The sequence below is a fragment of the Chinchilla lanigera genome, unplaced genomic scaffold (genome assembly GCF_000276665.1).
Source record: "Chinchilla lanigera isolate Chin_1 unplaced genomic scaffold, ChiLan1.0 scaffold00119, whole genome shotgun sequence".
Taxonomy (NCBI): domain Eukaryota; kingdom Metazoa; phylum Chordata; class Mammalia; order Rodentia; family Chinchillidae; genus Chinchilla; species Chinchilla lanigera.
The window spans coordinates 2320793-2338470 of record NW_004955520.1 but is presented as its reverse complement, the minus strand read 5'-3'; the positions used below and the strand labels follow the sequence as shown (position 1 = coordinate 2338470).

Below are 17678 nucleotides of genomic sequence, written 5' to 3'. Positions count from 1 at the left end.
CAGGCGGTGGCCCTGGCCGTCTAGGAAAACCTGGGGAAGCTGGGAGGCCGCCCTGGACCACCCGGAGGAGTGGCAAATACGCCAGAAGTCTACACTCCAACAGAGCCGGTCCTGCCCCACTTCTGCTCCACTAGCGCCCTAGCTCTGCTCCAAGGGACAAAACACGAAATAATTACAGTGCAAGAATATGTTCTGAGCACTGTGGATTGTTTGCCTGTGGTTCTCTACCCTTCCTAATGGCAGGTGTTTGAAGGCTTACTTTAGAGTCAGGCCTAATAAATATGCTAAACGGCCTGGAGTCAGAAGGCACCAACCACAGCTGGCCAGCTGTTCTCAGCCCGGATGTTAGGAGAAACCCGTAAGCACCTTGCATCCACGTGCACACGTGCACACGCCTGTGTTCCGGCACGCATCACACACTGCGAGGATTTGGGGTAGCGCCCTATCCCCACACTCACACCTGCCTCGCAGTGACAACTGAGGCGCCATCCCAGCGATCTTTGTCTTCCCCCTTGGAGGTGGATCCTGTGAATTTCCACAGAAAGCAGAAAAGAACTTCCCAGAGGGCCAAACGTGTATATTTTTGGAGCTGAAAGGCTTCAGGCCCTTTCCTAAGCGCAGTTATGGAGAAGATGTTCACTCACTCAAGCCTGGAGAATTCTGAGTCCTGGTTCTGACTTCCTTGTAGCTGCTCAGAATCACGTGTTCACTTGTTTGTCTATAAGATGGTAAAAGCCCAGCTCAGAAAAAAAGAATACTTGTGCAAGCGATGGGAGGAAACAAAGGCTCCCTGTGGATAAAAGGCACTTAGAAAAGGATCATTCACCTGCCTCAGGAAATGGGCTGCCGCTAAGCACCCAGTGATCTATACATGGTTGACTCGCTGCTAAGGCCACCATAGCTCTGCCCTCAAAGTAGAGATGTGGACAACAGTAGGAGAGGGCTTCTGTTCCAAAAGTCTTCTCAAGGGAAAGTAGCTCCAAGAAGAAATGTAACTTATTTAATGGGACAGTTATACTAGTTTCAAGTCCTGAGTTATTGGAACTCAGTTAACTAAGAATCTAATCGTCCGGGCTGAAAACTTGAGAAAGATGGCAATTCTTCATCAGTTATAGAACACGCAATATGGAATAACTGCCAGATCATAGATGCATACAAAGATGTGATTATTTCTTAAATTAGGCATCTCTGTGTATATTTATGTTCAAATTATAGAGTGATAGAACAATCGGATTACACAGAGGAGTTTCTTTCCAGGCACTACTCTCCGAGCTCCTGCTGTGCCAGACAGGGATTTTGCCTCTGTGTCTGAGTTGCTAGGAAGTGAAAGCGCCTGAGATGCTGCCTGCAGGTTTAATTTTGCAAAGCAGGCAGCCAATGGCCAGGAACCTGATCTGTGTACCATTAACCAGCAGGCTCCATGCTCATGTTCAGTCCCAGGGAACCACAGGCATCCTCACCGTGTGTGGACACTGTGACAACTGCACTGGGTCACGGCTTTGCTCCCACAGATGTTGAAAGCAAAATGCTATGCGTTCCTGTCAAGAGGTGAAGACGACTTGGGCCCAGGTACAGGAGATAAGATGGGTGGTGTCAAACAGACGTATTATTTAAATTACTTTCTTATGTGCACTCAAATGGTGAAGCATTTTGGGATGATGTCTTCAGCCTAATCCTCGAGGTCAAGGTAGATTTCAGAAGATTCTAGAATTACGGCAGAGAAAGGTTTGGAGAAAAAGTAGCAATCTTCAATCCCAGGATAAAGAAGATTAAGTCAGCAAGGATGGGGGCTGAACTGTGGTTGGAAAGTTGTGGCGGCAGCCATGAGGTCACTGGACGAGGGGTGAGGTCACGGGGGTCAGGGTGAGGTCACGGGGGTCAGGGTGAGATCACTGTGGCCAGCCCCAGGGGCCATCTGACAGCAAGCTCCAGGCCAAGGAAGGAAGGGCTAAGGGGTAAGTGGGAAGAGGCTGGGGAGTGTGAGGAGGCGGGGCCCTCTTGGATGGGATAAAAAACGGGTTCCACCCCTCAGTCCTTGTCCTTTCTGCTCAGGAGGAGCAGAGACCCGGCCCTGACCAGGCAGGGAAGTGGCAACAGCCCTCACCTTCCTCTGGGACTTCTCAGCCTCCGGAACCTTCAGACAAAGTCTGTTCCGTGCGAGATATTTGGTCACAGCAGCAAGCTCAGGGCGAGGGGCTCCGCGGCAGTGGGCGGAGGCAGGCCATGTGCTTTGTCACCGACCACAGCGCGGAGCCAGAGACTGTGGTCCTGCCCCACAGGACAGCTGGAGGCTCTGGGCCGTGGAGGCGGCCACGCGACAGGTTGGCTTGCAGTGAGAGGCGCCTTCAGGTTCACGTAACGTGTAACACGTTGGATTTGTAAATTTCCTCTACAGATGTAAAATATCTCAGTTATTTTATATTGATTACACACCAAATTGCTTATGTTTTGGACATATTGGGCTAAATATTAGTAAAATGAATTCTACACATTTATTTTTTACAGAGAATGTGGCTACTGGAAAACTTTCAGTGACGTACCCAATTTGCCTGTTTCTTTTGGACGTTAGAGCCTGTAATTGCTCCTTGGCCAAAGCCATTGGAACCACAGTGTTGGGTCTGGATGGGACTTGAGAGCCTGTCTAAGCCACTGGTTCTTAAACTGTGTCAGGGTGACCCAGAGGGACAGGACTCAAGGTAAGTGACCACACCCGCTTCACTCCTGAGACTCCACAGGAGCAGTGACTCTGCAGGAAGTGTCCTGCTGTCCTCCCACTCTCCTGTGGTTTTCACGCTGCCAGTTGTCCCTGTATCTGTTCAGCAATGTGAGGCTCAGAGTGGAGATGACGTGCCCCAAGCTGTGCTTGGCCTCTGCTTGTGGCTTCTGACCTGCCTCAGAGTCTGCCTAAGGCCAGGTGTGGTGGTGCCATGTGTAACCTCAGCACTCTGAAAGCTGAGGCAGGAGCACCAGTGTGAGTTCAAGGCCAGCTCGGACGACCTAATGAGACCCCGTCTTACAAAAACAACAGCAGCAGCAACAACAATAAAGCACAGCCCAGCACTTCCCAGCTGCACAGAAGGGACTGACTGACTTTAGGAGACTCATAAGCCCCCTGTATTCATGAAGGTAGCACATGCCTTCCTGGGCAGCTCCTCCTCCTTCTCCTCCTCTTCCTTGACTGACCTCGCAGACCTCTGCTGCTCTTCCTCAGAATTTGGGCTGATACAGACTCCCAACATAAACTCACATTCGCTACGAAACTAATCAGCCAAAGCTAATGCACTGCCATGAGGGCCCAGCCACACCTCCCGAGACGATGGCCTGTTATTATTTACTATGTGTGGCTGCCTCAAAGGCTATGAAGGCTTCCCCTTCCAAACTGAGCAGCTGCCTCCCTCACTGGCAGAGGTCTCCAGGCGCCTGCATCTGACTGTACTACCCATGTCCTGCAGGGTGTGAGACTGAAAGATCAAGGCACCTCCTGAGCATCCCCACCCTTACCCTTACTGGCTTCAGGCCGAATGCAGGTGGAGCATTCTTACTCTGAAATCAGCAACACTCCAAAACCCAGCAATTTTGGGGCACTGAAATGATATCATAGTGGAAAATTCCACACCTGACCTCATGTGATAAATGGCAATCAAAACACAGGTGCACTAAAAACACAGCAGAAAACCACCTTCAGGCTGTGCATAGAATGTGGATCTAAGCATAAGTTTTGTGTTTAGACACTTTTGTGTTCCACCTCCAAATATCTCATTATTTATGTGCAAACACTCCAGAGTTCACAGTCTCAAACACCTGATTTCAAGCATTTTGGACCAAGGCGAGGAGAGGTCACCACACTGCGGAGGCAAGTGTCACACTGCACCATCTCTGCATGGTGGGACAAGGTTCTTTAGGTTTCCAGATGGGCCATAAGGAGCCTCCTGTATCTCTATAAGTAAATATTCATGCAACTTGTTCTAAATATCTGGGGTTCAGAAATAAAATAATGACAAGCAACATTTACTGAGCTTTTTCCCTGTACCGAGCACTGTTGGGATTTACTCACATTAGCTCATTTAAATCTGCATGTCCATGCTGAAGGTGGTGGGAGATACGGAGGGAAGTGGCCAGCGTCACCCTGTGTGCAGAGGGCACAGCTGGGGCAGGACTGGGGCCCCGCCAGTGGGAACGGTGAAGGAACAGGAAACGCAGGTGGTCCTCAGCTCCTGTGGAGGGGGAGGGGACCACAGGGGACACCAGGGGTCTCCCAGATCCAGGCTTCCTCGGTGCAGCCCTGGGACCCAGAGAGGGGATCTGAGTCCCACGTGATGCGTGCTCCTGGGGTCTGCAAAGCTCTTCCTGCCCTAGGAAACACACAGAGCACTGATGACTCCCCAGCAGGTCCTCGGGCAGCACTGCTTCCAGCTTCCTCCGGCCATGTAGATATGACTTCTTCCCAGTGTGCAGACAGGACTTCCTCCTGCTGTGCAGACACTTTAACCATCCAAACCCACCCATCCCTCCTGTACCTGCTCTGCTTCTCGTTCCCTTCTTGGGTGGGTGACTGGCAGCCTCTTCCTCCAGGCCCCGGGCCAGGAAGGCAGAGAGGGATTCACCGTCCTCTTCCTCCTTCTCTCTGGACCCCGGCAAATCTCCCCGTGCCCTGCTGCCAAAGTGCTTGCTGTCTCAGCACGTCCGGGCCACTCGGAAGGGGCTGCACATCACTGAGGGCACAAGCGCTCTCCCTGCGCCGCCACCTCGGGATCTGCTCGGTGCCCGTGGGACACTTGCTCCCTGGCGCCTCTTCCCATGGCCCTGCTGTCCTTGAACGAACCTGGTGGCTCCTAGGCTGCTCCCGCCAGACGGGCACGTGCAGCTCCGCCCTTTGCCCTGCCTTAGTCTCTCAGCTTCCATGCATATGTTGCTCCCTTTCAGTGAGATCTGTGGCTTAGAGTTCTGTTGCCCTGGCTCCCTGCCCCCGAGAATAGACTCTTTCGCTCCAGCGTGCGGCACAGCAGGCACACAGAACATGTTCACCCGATGAATGGAAGACCGCAAGGCAGAAAGGGACCCTCTGGTTGCCCTCCTAGGACAGAGCTGATGAAAGCGAAGCACGCAGTGCTGCTGACTACCGTCAGCGTGGCCTCAGAGCCAGAGCTCAGACCAGACTGCAGGATCTGGCTGTCCACAGCAGCGCAGAAGTGGATGCCAAAGCAGGCCAGGGTGGGACGCCGGCCCCGGCAGCCTGGGTCGTTAGACGGCACTAACTTCCGGACAGAGACGGGCTGGTTGTTGTGCTGGTTTCCCAGTGGAGGTGGGAAACCAGCACAACCCTCTGCAGCCAAGTGACAGATCCTGGCTGGAGACCCCTTCTTGTTTCAGCCCCAGGGCCACAGCTCCACCCGGCTGGCTGCCGATTGACATAATTATTATCCCCAGAAAGTAATTTTAGAAAGAACTGAAAAGGAGGACATGGGTGATTAAAGTTCTAATAATAACATCTCCAAAAAGTCTGGGTTAGTGAACCTATAACTCAGGTAAAACAGAAGAAGCCTCCGGTGTGCAGGGAGGAGCACCTAGAGCCAGATCAGAAAACATTTTCTACTGGGGAGGCAAGTAGGGCGGGGCGACCACTAGGCCCCTCGGGACTCCTAGGGGAGAGAGGGAGGGAGAGAGGCAGGGAGGTGATTTTATACGGGAAGCTCCTCTAAAGACACTGTGTGGAGTTTCACCTTGAACGTCGGGTGAACTTCCTGTCCCACCTAGCTTGTCGTTTCCAGGTCAGACCTGCTCACAGATAGCTGCGGCACAACGTGCTCTTCACCCCCGCTGGGTTTTGCACAATACTTTCACCTTCTGTCTCATTGGAACTGCACAAAAACTCCGGGCCCCATGCTACGATTCTGATTTGGCGGGCAAGAAAACAGGCCGTTCTGGAGGGGCCGTGTCCTGACCTGTGAGAGTCAGACCCCACTGGCCAAGCTCGTGTATGGCCTCCCTGTGGAGGAGGACAGACTCGGTAAAGCAAGCAGTGCCTAGTTCATGGATGGTTTCTTGATTTTCACACACGGGTTTCTACTCTCAGGTGATCACACGGAGGTCTGGTGGCTTCGCTATCCTAAGAAAACATTTCAAAGGCTTGCTCTAGGAAATACACCTTCCCAAAGCTCAGATGTCCGGTGTTTCGGGGAGCACGGTGTGGTCTCCTGCCCTCTCCAAGGGAGTGATGTGCAGACAGACAAACAGGAAACCAAGCACAAAAGCCACGGCAACGAGAGAGCTGATCACAGAGAAAAGAGCAGACGAGCAAGCAAACAGAGCAAAGTGCCACTCCCCGAGCCGCATGCACGGCAGAAACATCCCCAGCCCTCAGCCGGTGGACAAGGAGGACAGGGCCAGTGCGCCTTCCTCCCCTGGCTCTGAGGGAAGCAGGCTCCATGCTGCGGACTGACCAAGCACTGACGTTTCTGCAGACCCTCACAGGGTCCAGAGTCCACTCAGCTCTGAGAGCGCCGCGCTGTCCAAGGTGCCCGAGGCAGGAGGCTGCCCTTGAGCACCGAGTTTTCCAGCCCAGGGCCACACCCAGCCTGCAGCTCTGCGTTGGGGAGAACAGACCGCGTGGAATGACTCCTGCGTCTGTGCAGTGATTTCTCCAGTGCTCCTCAGACTGGGGAGAGCCCAGGGCCAGACTGTAGAGCCGGGTCCCTTGACGAGCGCAGGGACGTTGCCACTGTCCGTGCACTGGGCGTGCTTTAAGCTCTTTCCGCCCACTCTAAGCTCCTAGAATAATTTCCTTCGTGGAACCTCACAGAAAGACCAGGCCATCACAGAAAGGGGCCGTAGAAATCCTGTAGTATACACCTTTTTTTTTTTTTTTTCCAAGAAACACAAAGGAAACTTATAGAAGTGAGATGAGCTATTCAAGGTGACAGGAACAGTTAGTTACTGAGGCTAGAGACTGACTTCCGGCTGCTGCCAAGCCTTTCTTATGGTGTCTGATTTTGTGTTTGGAATAACCTATTAACGGACTTGTGGACCAAGTAACTCCACAAGGTGTTAGATGTCAGCCAAAGAGAGGGGCCACCTGATTAGCACCTGCTCCTCGAATGTCCTGTTCCATACATGAGGCAGACTTGATGACCTAGATTCTGGTTTGCATGTGCTCAGGGACCTCTGGGGCATCTTGGAAAGGACTCCAGGTGAAGCTTGCATGTGTGAAGTGAGGCTTGTTATGGCGCCTGTATGCTGCCTAGCGAATCCTCCTGATGGCTCTGACCGTGCTCTTCTCCAGACCGGCGGGCTCTGATGGCCTCTCATGTGCTTTGTTCTGTTACTGATTAATTTCCCTCGCCATGAGGGGCACACTTTCAATCTCCAAAGGGTGGGGGTATTTGTTTGACTCCACAGCCTCCTGGGACATAGATAGTGTGCAATAATATCTGTTGGCTAAATAATTAACTGATTTTCAAGGGAGTTTCTGCTTGGCTCCCCTGCCTGAGACACCTGCTCTCCAGGACTTGGCTACCAGCTGTGGACCATCCCTTCCCCCTCAGCTGGCACAAGCTGTCACTGCCACCTGAGGAACCCAGCTTTGCCATCTGCTCCTGGGTTCTGAGCAGCCCCCGTTGAGGCAGGGCTCCTCTACCTTCCAGGTTGTTCCTGGGGTCTCCCATACTACCTTGAAGGTATCTTCCTCCTGCCAGAAGCTGCCCTACTTAGTCTCACTGTGGCTGGAGTGCCTTGGCCCTTATCTCGGGCAAGATATCCCTGTACAGTACCAAGTGTCTAAACAACATGCTCAAAGGAACACTGATGACCCTGATCCTGCTGACAGTGGCATACTTCACTTGTCCGGGCACAGAGTAGTACCTACGCAACTTCCCTTCTCATGGATAAGGGCAGCTGAGCTTCCCACAACCCCTGCCACACCAGCAGTGTCCCCTGTGAAAGGCATCCACAGGCTAAGCTGTCACAACTACCCGGAGACAGAATGGTGCAGTGGTTAGGGGCTCAGGCTTTGGAATCAACCGACTTCTCGTATGACCTTGGGCAAGTCACTTAGTTTTGCCACAATACAATTTTCTCCTTTGTAAAATTAGGGGAAGCCAAACAGAACAGAACAGGATCTACACCTCCAAGGATAGAAATGAACACTAGGGAGAAAAAGTTTCTCAGAGCCTCGAACATATTACAGACAGTTAATAAAGGTTTTGTATATAAAGAGGAGAAATGATTGCTTTCAGAGGATGGCAACGGAAGTCAGAGACATCAAGAGAAAGTCAGCTACTTGTACACCAACCAAACAGGCAGGGAGAGATCAGAGATGTGGTGGACCTCAGGACGGTGTAGTAGGACTGGATCATGGGGGCGGTACCCATCAGTGGACTCATCCTAAGCTCCTGGCTGAATGTGCTGCTAGGAGGCAGAGCCTGGCAGGAGGAGATGGGCCAAGGGGTTGTGCCCTTGGAGCCTACATTGCTCACTCTGGCTCCTCCCTTCTCACTCTACTTCCAGTCGCCATGAGGTGAGAAGCTTTCCTCCATGAAGCCTTCCTTCTGCCTTGGAGCCAGCTACCAGGGACTGAGACTGTGAGCCAAAATAACCTCTCTGCAGTAAGTTGTGGGAATCAGGTATTGTGTTGCAGCAACAGGAAAACTGACTAATACCAGGTGGTATTCAGGCTCAGACCTAAAGGAAAACAGAGCCAGATATGCAAAGAGCCTTCTTTTGGGTGGTGAAGTGGTATGTACAACATGCTAACACAGGAAGGAGTTGGTCCACGCTGGGAATCGAAGGGCTAGAATTGAGGCAGGGAAAGAGAAAGGGTATGAGATGAGAATTTGTGCATGCATAGTGCAGAGGGAGGACTAGGTCAGTAGATGGAGGCTGGAGCTGGGTTTGCAACTGTGGAAGCTGAAGTTATAGACAGCAAGGGGAGAAGAAAGGAAAGCCAGTAAGGTGACATGTTGGGACTGGAGGTGGCAGCATGGGGGGATGCTCAGCTTCATAGAAAAGCAGATGGGCACCCACAGAAATAACTAGAGAAGTGAATGTACACACAGGTCAGGATACATGTCTGCAGCTCCTTGGCTGATCACCTGGGAAGGTCTGGGAGCAACAATACTGTAATAACCATGAGCACCTCTAATTCTTAGACCACTCTCAATAGAAGGAACAAGAACCCCTTGGATTAATGCCTGATTCTAGGACTGAGGCATAAATGATGAGTCTGGAACATCTTCTAGTGTCAGAAAGGAAGGAAGGGACTGGGGTGTACCTTGTAAGTAGAGCACTTGCCTAGCATGCATAAGGCCCTGAGTTCCATCCCCAGAACTACAAAAAATATCAAGAAAAAGAAGGATGTACAGTATTAGAATAATTGTGATTGATGGCAATTAATTGTGTATTTAAGAATAACTAGTAGAGGGAATTTTAAATATTCCCAAGACAAAGAAATGATTAATTATGGAAATAGTGGACGTCAGTTACCTAATCTGACTGATCATCATGCATTATATACATGTGCTGCATTGTCACACTGTACCCCTATAAGAAGGTACAATTACTGTGTCAAATTCAAAATATATCAAGAATATTAAAAACATTAACAAGAATATAAGAGAGTATTGAAAACAGAAGTCAGAAGGATGGGGCTATGCCAGTGCAGTTTAGGGGCCAACCAAAGTAGCTCCTAGTGGTTAAAGCAGGAGGAATTTGAGCAACAAAGTAAATAGGACAGTACATATTATAACCCAAGTTATAAAATATTCATAAATGAATATTTGAATAAATAAATGGGGAAAGAGACATATTTCCCATACTGAAAAATTCCAAATAACTTTTGGAGTGATCCCACCCACTGAGGGTGGAATTAACATGCCCCTGCCCCTGGTACAGGCTAAGCAGAGTGACTTTCTATCAGAGATTTCCTGTCCCAATGACTTCCTGTTCCAGGAACTTCCTGCCACAGTAACTGCCTATCACAGAGTCCAGCGGGGGTGGCTAGAATGTGTTATAGCGGAGGTCAAGGTCAACAGTGACAGGAGCATGTCATGTTGATAAGACGTGGTGGAACCCCCTTTTACCTGTGTGGTCTTCTTCCACAGAACCTGGAATCCCAAAATACCTACTCCTGAGACAAACAGCAGCCAAGTCCCAACTGCAGGACTTCTACAAATGCTCGTCTTCTCAAACCCGGTCCTCCAAGCACAGGGCAGTCTGCAAAGATGGTGGCCCCGAGAAGCGTGTGATGCTCGAGGAGTGTGGGATTGTTACTGGAATCTGCTGGCTTTTGATTGTGCTTGGTGGCTGTACCAAAAGTTATCAAGTGGCTCCTTTTAAAAGCGACTCTCGAATGTTACCGAGTTCTGGGTTGCTCACCTCTCCTTCTGGAGTTAAGAGTTTAGGTTCTCATCTCAAACAAAGAATTGAACAAAATGAGCAAAAAGCAGAGACAATGTTTACTTAAAAAAGGTAAAAGTGAAGAGTGAGGAAGAAACTGGCCCTGCAGAGTGAGCCTGGGCGAAGTAAAAGAGGAAAGACAGCGAGATAAAAGAATACCCTGGAGAAATCGGGGTAGGCTGTCATGAGGAAGGCCACAATAGCAAGCCTTTCTTGGTGTCTGCATCCTTTTCTACTGTCCGAATCTTGAGGAAACTCATATGAACTTCTACATACAGATCCCAAGAGGCGATGCTAGAATCCCACACCTCGGCTGACTTGAGGGCTAGGGCATCGGATTGAAAACATGCTCGAGTTCTGGAGAGAAGTCCCTGCTCAGGCCTTCGGGAACTGTTCTGCACATGTGGTCTGGGATCTTGTAACTAACCGGTCATGCCTACTTCCCCAGCCAGTTTAGTCACACCCTAACCTTCTATATCAGGACCAGAGTGGATCTCCGAGTAGAAAGTGGCATCCAGTAAAAAATAAAGAACGCTGAGTAAAGTTTGAACTTCACTGAATGTGTGAGTATGACTTCATTTGCCAGGATAGATGCACTATATCAGTGTATGATGTCACAGGAGACACTGACTGTGAGCCACACTGAAGCTCTCCAGACTCCACAATTTGTTTTACAGACTTAAAGCTGTTCTAAAAACAATAAAGCACAGTAAAACCTTTCAGTCAGACATGTTAGAATTCACTTTCCCACTCTCTGGTAGAGAATAATATCACAAAATGATTAGTGAATGAAACAGCAATAAAAGAACAGGCCATCAGAACATCGAGAGAAGCATTTGAGAGTCAAGTGGGAAGTCTAGTTTGTTGCTACATTATTTTTCTGTAATTTAAAAAAATGTGTGAACAACAGCTTGGCCAAACCTGTAATCTGTTGTGATTTCTTTGGAATGAATAAATACTTATTTTTGAATCTAATTGCCTATATATTTTTTTATCCATTTTTCTTAAATTTGATGCCCAAACAGTATCAGCTTCGAGTCCCACAAAACTCAGAGTTTCTGCTGCCTGACTCGGAAGTAACGTACCAGGACAGTGTGTGGACAGTGGCCCTGCCTCAAGCCCCAGCCGGGCGGGGGACTCTCCTCCTGCCTCTGGAACCTCCCTCTTCCCGCCATCACCTCTAACCTGCTGTCTTCAGCCAGGCACTATCGCTTCAAAACATGGGCGGCAGCAGCGGTGGCCCTGGTACCTGTGGGGCTGCTTGGTTTCATCTCCATCTAGACTCATCTCAGTCCTCTGTGTGGCCAAGATCCCCGGTGGGCCCCCGGTCACACTCTGTCCCCACCTCCAGGAAGCACCCTGCACTCTGCTCATGTCCGCTGGTTCCCACTGCATCATCCAGAGTCAGGGATGCCACCCTGGTGATTTCCCTCTAAGGGTCCCTGGCGATAAAATCACAAGTGTCTTTCTTTGAACTTCTTGAAATCTCTTTTCTAAAGATCCAGGGTTGGTGCATGGTTAATTTTGCTCAGAAGTTTTCTCTATGGGTTTTTACAAAGATAAAAGGGTTACTTTCATCTACTACCATAGTCTTCTTTTAGGAACAGAATTAATCTCTTCATAAGAGTTTATTTCTTGTTGTTATTGTCACTTTTATTGTTGTTGTTGACATGAGCTATTGCTATGTTGCCTGGGCTGGCTTTGAGCTCCCGGGCTTAAGGGATCCTCCTGCCTCAGCATCCCCAAAACAGCATATGTGGATTAACTAATGACCAACTCGTAACACTCAGCTGAACTGAGTCAGCATTGTGCTGGGTGTGTGTGGAAGGCCCACCTGAGAAGTATTGCCAACAGCATAAAAGGATGCCTAGAGGGGAAGATGGTGTGCTGTTGATTCTCCTGGAGAAGACTGTTGTGCTGGTTTTCCTGGTATGAACTCGGCTGTCCTATCATTGGAGGAGCTCAGGTCCTCACTGTTGCTGAGAATGGCTGCGGTTCTCTTTGAAGGAGCTCTGGTTTTTATCTTGGTCATCATTTCCTGGCTCCAGTGTAGATTTCTCAGCCTGCTGACACAGATCCTTCATCCTGCTGGTGCAGACTTCCTAGCTTCTACCGGTGACCTTTGGGCTTTCCCAGTGCAGATCCATGAAACAGGCCTGCATGAGACATTGCCATGGGCTCTAGGTCTCCAACTGGACTTGTACAGCCATTGCCCTGGATCCAGGCCTGCAGCTGGATTCTCTGGGTCTCTAGTGTGTAGACAGATCAGTTGCACTCTTTTGCATTTGATTCTTTGGGTGAATATTATAAAACAATCCTATGTATCATGTGTCCTGTATTAAATCTATTCCCTCGTGAACCCAGACTACAACAGGCCCCTTGCTTAGCTCATCATAATTTTATATTTTCTCATCCATTTCTCATCAACATAATATTTTCTCATCCTCCCAAAACAGCAAAATAAATAAGTAAACAAATAATAAATGACAGTAGCCCTTCAGTTAATAGCACGTGACTCCAAACCCTTTCTGCCCTTTTGGGGCACTGTCCCATCACAGCCAGTTTTCTTCCAGGCGTGGGTGAGGGTCTGACAGCAGCTGCTCCTGCACCAGGGTGCACGGGTGTGGGACCCCCCACAGCGCCACCTGATTTTTCCGTTCTTCCCATGTGGTCTCCATGCTTCACTCACGTGTTCAGATCCGCATGGGCTTTATTTATGCTTTATTTTTTAACACGTGTGCACTCCTCAGTCTTGCGTGTGTGTGTCTGTCCGTGTGTGTGCACAGTGCTTCCAACAGCCTCTGTGGAAGAGGGGAGAAATGTCTGCCGCTCTTCCTGCACTGCTCCTGCGGGTAGCGGAGCGTTTTCCACAGTGAGCTGGGACAGTGTCCAGTTCCGGTCTCCATCTTTTGGGTGGAAGCATTAGCCCTGGACTCTGAACACAGAGCAGACCTGAAACAGATGTTTCCACTGGGGAAGCCGGCATGAGCGTCCGATCTTCAAGTATTCTGGCAGAGTTCACGCGTACGTGTGTTTGTGTGCACACAGGCATGTGCGTGTGTGAATTCATTACTCGCGCTGTGATTCTTGACATGCTACTGTACGAGAGGAACAAAAGGTCAGCTGGTGAACTGGCTGGCAGGAGAGGGTGAGCTCTCCCTGCACAGAGGAAGGGGAACACTTGTTTCAGGGTGCAGGAGATGCACGTGGTAGCCTCAGCATGGGCCCGCACAGAGCCAGGGCCACACAGGGCCGGGCTGGCCAAGCTCGCCTCTGCTCCCCAGACGTCCCAGGAGTCGCACAAATTCCCGCCTCTACCTGAGCCTCTTCTCCCCAGCCCGTGCCGCGTCCCCTCCCCCACACTCGCAGGGAACCAGAACCTTCCTCTCACCCGCTCAGGGGCATTGCTAGATTAGCGTGTCCCCCGTGAGAGCAGAGCCTCGTCTCCACCAGGCTTTGAACGGAGGAGTACTGTCACGGGGCAGGTTATGTGCGACCTTCACCGACTTCCGGTTTCCCGAGGCCCTTCTCTTTTCCCTCTCCGCCCCTGCTCCATCACCTCATTTTCATCATCCTTATGACTGTGATTCACACATGTTTTGGTTACTTTTTTCTCGTTGCCGAGACAAAATACCCAACGCCCAAAATGAAGGAAGGAAAGGTTTATTTAGCTTATAGTCTGTGGAGGTTTCAGTCCATACCTGGCTGGCTCCCAGGCAGAAGGTAGCAAAGCAACAAGAGCAAAGAGGGAATGGCAGCCGAACAGCAAAGCAGCCAGAGCAAAAGGGAGGAATCGGGCAAGCAGCTTCTTTCCCTGCCTTACATTGTAAACAGGCTACCCCCACCTAAGGGGTGTGTAGCTCTCACATAATCTCCAGGCCCTCCTCTTCCACAGGCTCAGGATGTATACAAAGTAAGCACCCTGGCTTCCTGCTGAGTCACTTAGCCAAACCTCTAGACTCCCCAAGTTGACACAATGTATCAACCATAACAATACAGAACCACTCTCTAGGCAAAGGGCTTTTTTTAAAAATCTACCTCTAAGAGACCCCTAGGTGCTCCATCAGACCCCTACCATAGCAGGAGACCCTGCCCACCTTGTCATCCTGCCTCTGAGGAAAATACTTACACCTGGCTGGGAGTGGCGCAAGGCCCTGCTGGTGGTCTGGCCGAGATCCTTCTGCTGGACTCTCCGGAGACCCATTCGGTAGCCAGCACCCGGTCTTCCCCCATGGGTGTGGCTCACAGACAGGCCAAGTGTGCTTTTCACAAGAGTTTTCGGTGGTGCCCCACCACCAGGTCCACTGAGTGACTGGCGGGTGTTCTGCATATCCAGGCATAATTCTAGCAGTTGCTGGGAGGGGTAAGTTTCATGTATCAACCTGACTGGGCTCTGGCTACCAGATACTCAGTAGACATTCAGCTGGGCACCGCTGGGCAGGCACTTTGCAGAGGTGGTGAGCACCAGCAATCAGTGGGCTGCGAGGCTCCCCAGGGGTGGGGTGAGCCTTGTCCCATCAGGTGATGGGACAGAACTCCAGGAGCAACCCTGGCCTGAGGTCCACACCGCTGGCCTGCCCCCCATGGATCAGGCTGGTCAGTCCCACAGCTCCATGGGCCAAGCCTTGGATACACCTATTTCTGTACATGAATATACGTATGTACATACAGCAGCATACATAATCCGCAGATCACGGATGATGTACGACAGCGTGCGAGTCCACACCTACGAGAACCAGATCAGATGTCCTCCTGAGGTCAGCACTGAACCTAACCACTGAATTTGGTTCAGTTCCCGTCCAATTCAGTTTGCGACCAGAATCTTGGAAAGAATGAAGTTTGTGAACTGAGGCACCACTGCCTCTATGTGTTGCTTCTTTGGAGACTCTAGACCGATGACTTTTATTTATGTTTGTTCTAGTTATGTTGTCATGTGCTTCTAAGCAGCACCCAGCTGAATACTGCCTCTTTAAATCCAGCCGGGCTTCTCCCTTCGGTTGTGTGAAGTCTGCTCAGATTTAATGACATTATTGCTACTGCCGAATCTAATCGTCATCTTGCTACTTATTTCGCATTTATTCCTTACGCTTCTTGTGTCTCTGTCGCTCTATTTCTTAAAAACTTACTTTGAATTAATTAGGTAATTCTAACTCTCGGATTCTGTCTCCCTGCCCGCCCTGCCTTGCATCTCCAGCGGCAGCCTCACCCGTCTCCAAAGGTGTCCATCCCGTCTTCACCGTGGAGGGCGTTTTGCCCTGGGACATGGCAGGGTCTCCCGTCACCACCTTTGAGGTGCTGTCCCCAGGCCTTCAGGGCCTCGCCTTTTGTAATAATAAGTACTCAAGATTTCTTACCATTTTCCCTTCCATGCGGTTCCTTTTTTGATTGGTAAATCTGACATTTTAAGACAGACTCTGGAGCACAGCACTCCCGTTTCCCTGCCCTGCCAGCCTGTACCATCAGTGCCGCGTAGAGAGCCAGCTCTAGGGGAAGACACGCACACACGTAAGGGCCGCAGACTGCTCACAGCCGCCGCCGCAGAGAAGGGGTGAAGGGGCAGAAGCGCTGTCTCTGCACCGGGACGAGGGACCCATGCAAGGCCGGGGCTCCGGGTCGGTCCCGAGCGAGTCCCTGTCAGGAGGCCGAAGGGTCCGGATGGAGGCTGAGGGCTCTGCACTGGACGCCAGCAGGAGGAAGCCAAAGACAGGAGCTCCTCCGAAGAAGCAGAAGCGGCCTTCCTCCTTCATTTCCCTTGGTCCCATTCAGGGCGTGGCTGCCCTGCTGGTCTTCTTTGTTCAGTAAGTGCCGTTTGGACCTGAGCTGATCCGATTTAGCAGGCGTTCTCACTCATATTGACACAGTTAACTCTCACCAGGCTGTCGCACTCCCCGCTTTGAACATCCCACCGCAGCTGAGGAGCCAGGGAGGACCCTGCTGACCAAGTCCACAGGGCAGGGGCCTGTGTAGGACCCTGTGGGGTCCCCCCTGTGTGTCCCCAGAGCAGTCCAGACCCTTCACCTGGGGCTCCGCCTGCTGTGCCACCCTCCCTCCTCCCCGCAGCCGCCGATCCCATCACCCCCCGGGCTCTGCTCAGGGTCACAGGGCTGGACTCCGGCCGGCTCCTCTGCCCATGGCATAGGCTCGGAAGACCCCTACCCCAGTTCCCTGAGCACCACAGCCAGCTCGTTCCTTTTTCTTTTTCCGTTTGTTCTAAAGAGTTTGCTCTTTAGTTTTGGCTTGATGTGCTTGGGTGTGGTTTTCTTTATGAATTTTTCTTAAGATTGCCCAAATACAATAGATTTGTTTTGAGACGGTGTTGCTATGAAGTTTAGGCTAGCTTTAAATTCACTGTGTAGCCCAGGCTGAGCTCAAACTCACAGTAATTCTCCTGCCTCAGCCTCCCAAATGCTGGGATTACAGGCATGTGCCACTGTACCTGGAAACAGCATAGATTTATAAGTGATTTTCCTTCACATATGGGAACTTTTCAGCCTCTGTTTCTTAGCGAATTTCTTCTCCTTTCTCTCTTCCTCCTCCACCTCCTCCTTTCGTTACTAAGGATTGGATCCGGGGCCTTCACACTAAGCTACATCCCCAGATCTCTTTAAATTTTTAAAAATTTTTACAGTCCATCTTTCCAATCCTGGCCTTCCTTCCAGCCATCACACCTCAGTGAAAGGAGTCACTGGTGAGGAGGTAATCCACTATTTTTCACAACCCTTAGGCTGTAACTACTTGTTAGATCTTTCTTGCATATCTCTGTCTTCCTGAGAAACCACTTTGAAGATACCACCATGTATTACAGCAGCCATTGATATTTTCCTACTAATCTGCCCATAACTCTGCAATGTTTGTATTGTTCCTATGCTATTTCATAAATAGATGTATGTTTATTACTATGTGTTTCCTACAACAACCATTGAGAATAGTCAATGGATATTCAATTGGTCACTCATGGATAGCTCTATTTTTCTTTAGAAACCACTTTGAAGATACCAAAGTATAGTACAACAACCATTAATAATAACCTACCTCTTTTGTCTGTAACTCACTATTATTTATCTATTTGTTTTCCTGAGAAACTATCTTGTAGATAATAATATGTAAAGGGGCTGGGGATTTAGCTCAGCGGCAAAAGCGCCTGCCTGGCAAGTGCAAGGTCATGAGTTCGGTTCCCGGTACTGGAGAAAAACCAAAAAAAAAAAAAAAAAAGATAATAATATGTAAAATAACAACCATTTATTACTGCCACTTTGTCCGTAATTCAGTAAACCTTCCTATTACTATGT

The 17678-nt window shown here is 50.2% G+C and overlaps 1 long non-coding RNA gene across 2 annotated transcripts; it reads left to right on the top strand.

The window, feature by feature from the left end:
* The first annotated feature begins 76 nt into the window (after positions 1-76).
* LOC106147122 lies at positions 77-11234 on the top strand. Of its 2 annotated transcripts, none has more exons than XR_001231875.1 (4): positions 77-1569; positions 2506-2696; positions 8503-8600; positions 10095-11234. It is a non-coding gene; the product is annotated as an uncharacterized LOC106147122 (long non-coding RNA). The 2 variants fall into 2 exon arrangements; XR_001231876.1 differs by having other exon boundaries at positions 77-1955.
* The last annotated feature ends 6444 nt before the right edge of the window (positions 11235-17678 follow it).